This window comes from Schistocerca nitens, chromosome 9, assembly GCF_023898315.1.
Source record: "Schistocerca nitens isolate TAMUIC-IGC-003100 chromosome 9, iqSchNite1.1, whole genome shotgun sequence".
In the NCBI taxonomy this organism is placed as follows: domain Eukaryota; kingdom Metazoa; phylum Arthropoda; class Insecta; order Orthoptera; family Acrididae; genus Schistocerca; species Schistocerca nitens.
This window is the reverse complement of record NC_064622.1, coordinates 73308199-73314198: the sequence shown is the minus strand read 5'-3', so window position 1 is coordinate 73314198 and position 6000 is coordinate 73308199.

Sequence of the window (6000 nt, the reverse complement as noted above, 5' to 3'; positions counted from 1 at the left end):
GACTGGCAACCTGGCGACACTGTGATCACATGTACGGTAACTCTGTCTGTCAGCAAAATAGAGTAGCGCTGTACAGTTGGTGCGGTGGTGAAGCATTTTGGGTCAGCATGCAGGACATCGTGGCATATTTGTTTTTACTTGCTAAATAAAGTCTACGTGGTACGGTATCTGGTGCCTTGCAGTGATTACAGTGAATCTGCCACAAAATATTTGCATTTACGTACTACGAACACAGAAATGGAAGCATAATCGTTTTCCATGGTCAGCTTTTAAAGAAGTCTTTTGCACGTCGTGGATTCAAATTGTTTCACACCACTGCGTCTACTACAGTCTAAATCTGTTTTCTATATATCCTCCCCCAATGGCCCCATCGGTTACTACACCACTACTATTCTTGCCACGTTCATGTCCATTACATTTCGTTAGGGCCTCACGTCATCAGTAGGGCTAGTACTTACTTTGGAAAAAAATGGTTCAAATGGCTCTGAGCACTATGGGACTTAATATCTGAAGTCATCAGTCCCCTAGAACTTAGAACTACTTAAACCTAACTAACCTAAGGACATTACACACATCCATGCCCGAGGCAGGATTCGAACCTGCGACCGTAGCGGTCGCGCGGTTCCAGATTGAAGCGCCTAGAAACGCTCGGCCACACCGGCCGGCTGTACTTTGGAAATAATTTCCAAACTCGGTTTGTATGTATTATTACCATGGAACCACTGATTATGTCTTTCAACGTATAGTCTGATAAGCGCATGCTGCTTAGAAAGTATCTCTATGCGTTACCATCATTATTACTATCGTTATTATTATTGATGGAAATATGGAAACATCACGTCCACTACCGTTCGGTAAAGAGTGAAATTCGAAAACGCACATTTCATAACTAACAATGTCGGGATGAATCACGCAGAACAAAAGCTGTAAGAAGGGTGATGGTCGTTAGGTACAATAGCCCGCTGCGACTAATGACGTGTTAATAGTTTATATGCGCTCTTCACCATATAGGGACTAGTTGCTAGCGGAGTAACGCGCCCGTGACAGACACCATGTACATTCGCACATATATCGCGTTCTGTTCTTGTGTTATTCTAAAACAGTTGGAGTATGGAATACACAAACGATGATCTGCATATGCTTCTGGTCCTTGGTGCCTCTGATAAATGGACTGGTGCCGCCGCTCGTGAATATGCTGCTAGATATTCTGGTCGACATCATCCACATAAAAATGTGTTTCTTCGTCTGGAGCTTCGCCTTTGGGAGACACGTTCTCTCCTTCCACCAGCGCGTGACAGAAGTCGTCCACGGACTCGCCGAACTCCATCTAATGAGGAAACTATTGTGGAGGTCATACACCACATCATGAACATTGTAATACGGTCGGATGAAGAAGCGTTCACTCGTGAAGGTGTCTTCAATATGCACAATGCTCTCCACTGGTGTGACGTTAACCCGCACGTCACCCGCATCCGTGGATATCAAGTTTGCTTTGGCATCAGCTTCTGGGCTGAAAAATTGGTAGACAGGAGTTTGGGTCCCTACTTCTTGCCTGACAGGCTGACTGCACGAAGGTATCATGCATCCCTCTCAAAGTATTTGCCTGATGCAGTGGAAGATGTTCCCCTTCACGTTCGGCAGAGGTTATGGGGAAGATGTTCCACTTCATGTTCGGCAGAGGTTATGGTTTCATCATGGTAGTGCACCTCCACTCTTTGGAATTACTGTGCGACGGTATTTAAATAGAGCATTTCCCGGCTAATGGCCTAATGGCTCGCACCGGGTGGGTGGTGGGGGTCCAGTGGTATGGCATCCATGTTCGCCTGACCTAAATCCCCCGATTTCTTCTTTTGGGACCACATGATGGAGCACATGTATTCTACTCCGTCGACACATGTGGAAGAACTGATAGCGCGTGTTCATGCTGCTCTTCTATGTCTGGATGCAGTCACATAGCGGAGAGTCCAGACCTGTATGATCCAGCGGGTCGCGCAATGTTCGCACGTGAAGGGAGGTCGCTTTGAGCTTCTGCTCTGAGGACAACATGTTCTTTCTTAAACATCATGCACTCATTAATATGGAAACTGTTGTTGTCTCTGGTTGGTAATATGTTACGTCTGAGCGGACGTAATGCATGTAGTATAAATTACTACTAGATATTGAGTTATTTAACTGTACAATCAGCTATCTTTAGCATCTATAAATCATATTGTTTTTGTAGTTGTTCTGTCCTAAGACAGGTCATCTACTTCCTGTCTATTTTTGACTTGTCTGACCACGTTTTTGTTCTGTTCGGCGTTAGAAAACACTGTAATATATAAATGTCGGATGCGTACGGCTTAAGAAATGGTGTATGTTACAGTATTATATGGCAGAATTACATTGGCAAATACAAACAAATACGTCTTCACCCAGAGTCTAACCCCGACCTACTGCTTGCTAACCGAAAGCGCTATCAATTGCACCAACTGCACGGCGCTAGTCATTTATGTTGACAGAGGTAGTTACCGTACATGTGATTACACTGTTGGCGGATTTACTGCCGGAAATATAATCAGGACGAAATTTTGAGACTGACATTTTGGTATTGCTAGTATGTGAGGAATCGCGTTGCGAAGTCTGAGCGCACCAATTTTTCTTCACCCTGTATATACAAGGCGGCCCAGGAGGAATGGTCAGTATTCGGGATACGACTGGAAATATCATTCGAAGCAAAAATATCTACTAAACATTATGGCCATAAAATTCACACCTTAACAGATACGAGCTGTTCCTCAACTATGATACTGTGGAAGAAACCTTCACCTACAAGCTTTCTGCTTTACACATTTTGAGAGGTGGTAGTATAGACCAAAACTAAAAAAAATTCCAGTAAAGAGAGGCTCTAAAGTGCATACCTTAAGAGCTATGAGCACTTGTTCACCTTTGCTACTGTGAAACACATCTTTCCTACCGAGTAAGTGTCCACAGCTCTGAATGTATGCATTTTAGAACTCATTTACCACAATTTTTTTACTTCGAATGATTGTTCCTGTCATAATCCACAATTTTCCCATTCCTCCTGGGACACCCTGTAAATAGCTTGGTGCTACTCGAGAGAAGTAGGTAACGTACCGGCACCGCGTTTCATCTTCTACCATCTCTCATCACCACCATATCGTCATAAAACACAAGTTTAAGAAATCATAACGCAACAGGATCGTACAAAGATACCCTCATTCGAAACTTCCTGGCAGATTAAAACTGTGTGCCGGACCGAGACTCGAACTCAGGACCTTTGCCTTTCACGGGCAAGTGCTCTACCAGCTGAGCTACCCAAGCACAACTCACGCCCCGTCCTCACAGCTTTACTTCTGCCAGTACCTCGTCTACTACCTTCCAAACTTTACAGAAGCTCTCCTGTGAACCTTGCAGAACTAGCACTCCTGAAAGACAAGATATTGTGGAGCCATGGCTTAGCCACAGCCTGGGGGATGTTTCCAGAATGAGACTTCCACTCTGCAGCGGAGTGTGCGCTGGTATGAAACTTCCCGGCAGTTTGGAAGGTAGGAGACGAGGTACTGGCAGAAGTAAAGCTGTAAGGACGCGGCGTGAGTCGTGCTTGGGTAGCTCAGTTGGTAGAGCACCTGCCCGCGAAAGGCAAAGGTCCCGAGTTCGAGTCTCGGTCCGGCACACAGTTTTAATCTGCCAGGAAGTTTCATATCAGCGCACACTCCGCTGCAGAGTGGAAATCTCATTCCGGAAACATCCCCCAGGCTATGGCTAGGCCATGTCTCCGGAATACCCTTTCTTTCAGGAGTGCTAGTTCTGCAAGGTTCGCAGGAGAGCTTCTGTAAAGTTTGGAAGGTAGGAGACGAGGTACTGGCAGAAGTAAAGCTGTGAGGTCGTGCTTGGGTAGCTCAGTTGGTAGAGCACTTGCCCGCGAAAGGCAAAGGTCCCGAGTTCGAGTCTCGGTCCGGCACACACTTTTAATCTGCCAGGAAGTTTCATATCAGCGCACACTCCGCTGCAGAGTGGAAATCTCATTCTATACCCTCGTTTGACCGTCGTTCAGACTCACCCATGGAGGTCCTAGAAACTGGCATTTGTGACGTAGAGAAGTAACTGAAAGAGCTGGAAACAAGCAAGCCATACATGGGGACCTAAACCGTATGCTCGGACCTTCGTCAACAATCTAGAGCGAGGCACCGAGTCAAATTATTTCCGGAAATCTACGTATGTGGTATCTACTTGTAGCCCTCCGTCCATGGTTTTTAGGATATCATGTGAGAAAAAAGTAAGTTTTTCGCACGGGCGATGCCTTCTAAATTCGTACTAATGAGTAGGCAGAAGAAGAAGTAAGTAGGTCCAGATGCAATCCCAATTTGGTTTTACACGTAGTACTGTGCGGCCTCGGTCCCTTACTTAGCCTGCATTTATGGCGAATCTTTCGCCCAGCGGAAAGTCCCAAGTGAATGGAAAAAAGCGCAGGTAACTCCAATATACAGATATAAGATCTGACCCGCATATCCGTAAATTGGTTTGCTGCAGAGTTCACGAAATCATTCTGGGTTCGAATATAATAAATTTTCTTAAGACAAAATAGGTTTACAAATCAGCACGTGAAACAGCTTGCCCTTTTCTTCCTGATGTCCTATAAACCATGGATGGCGAGGAATAGGCTATCTGGAAAGCATTTGACACGGTCCCCTACTCCTGACTGTTGACCAAGGACCGAGCGTACCTTCTAGGTTCCCAGATGTGTGAGTGAATGGCTCGAAGACTTTTCAAGTAATAGATTCCAGTACGTGGTTCACGACGGCGAGTGTTCATCAGAGAGAAGGTATCGCCAGAAGAGTCCGGGGGACGTGTAGTTGGACCGCTTTTACTCTTTACATACATAAACGACCTGATGGGTTGAAGAGCAATTTATGGCTGCTGGTGGCACTGTGGTGTACGGGGAGGTGTCGGCGTTGAGTGAATGGTAGGCATATACAAGATAACTCAAACAAAATTTCTGGTTGGTGTGATGAATGACAGCTTGGTCTAGATGAAAAATGTAAGGTTACTGCGGATGAGTAGGAAAAACAGTTCTGTGACGTTTGAAGACAGCATTAGTGGAGTGGCGCCTGACAGTCACTTCGATTAAATATCTAGGCTTAACGTTGCAGATTGATATGAAATTGAATGAGCACGTTAGGTTGGTAGAAGAGAGGGCGAATGTTCAACTTCGTTTTATTTGGAGAATTTTGGGAAAATGTAGCTCTTATATACAGCAGACGGCGTGTAGAACGCTAGTGCAACCCATTACTGAGTACCGTTCGATAGTTTGGGATCCCAACCAGGTAGAATTAAAGGAAGACAACGAATCATTTCAGAAATGGACTGCTAGATTTGTTAGCGATAGGTTCGATCAGCACGCAATTATTATGGATATGCTTCCTGAACTGAAATGGGAAACACGGGAGGGAAGACGATCCCTTTTCGCAAGGCACTGTTGCGCACATTTAGAGAACCGGTATTTGGGGCCAGCGCAGGGCGGTTCTACTGCCACCAACGTACATTTCGCGTAAAGACCATGAGGATAAGACGCGAGAAATCAGGGATCGAACGGAGCGATTTACACAGTCGCTTTTCCCTCGCTCTATTTGCGCATGGAACAGGAGCAGACATGACTATTAATGGTACAAGATAGCCTCCGCCACGTATTGTACAGTGGCTTATGGAGTACGAAAAGTTGGAAATCCATTGGCACATGATATACTGAGAAGTCTGAACCGAGCAATGGAGCTGCGTCAATTGATTTATCTACAATGTACCAGCAGAAAAATGCTCCTATCGGAGCACAAAAAAGGCGATTACTTTCCTGTTTAAAAGTCTCTAACTTAAAAGTGGGTACCAGCTGCCTCATTTACTCTCATCTGCGTCTTTACACGTTTTCCCAAAATTTTTTACATATGAACATATTTGCGCTCATTTTAACATGCAGCTCACCTCTGACTCCCACAAGCTCCCCTCACT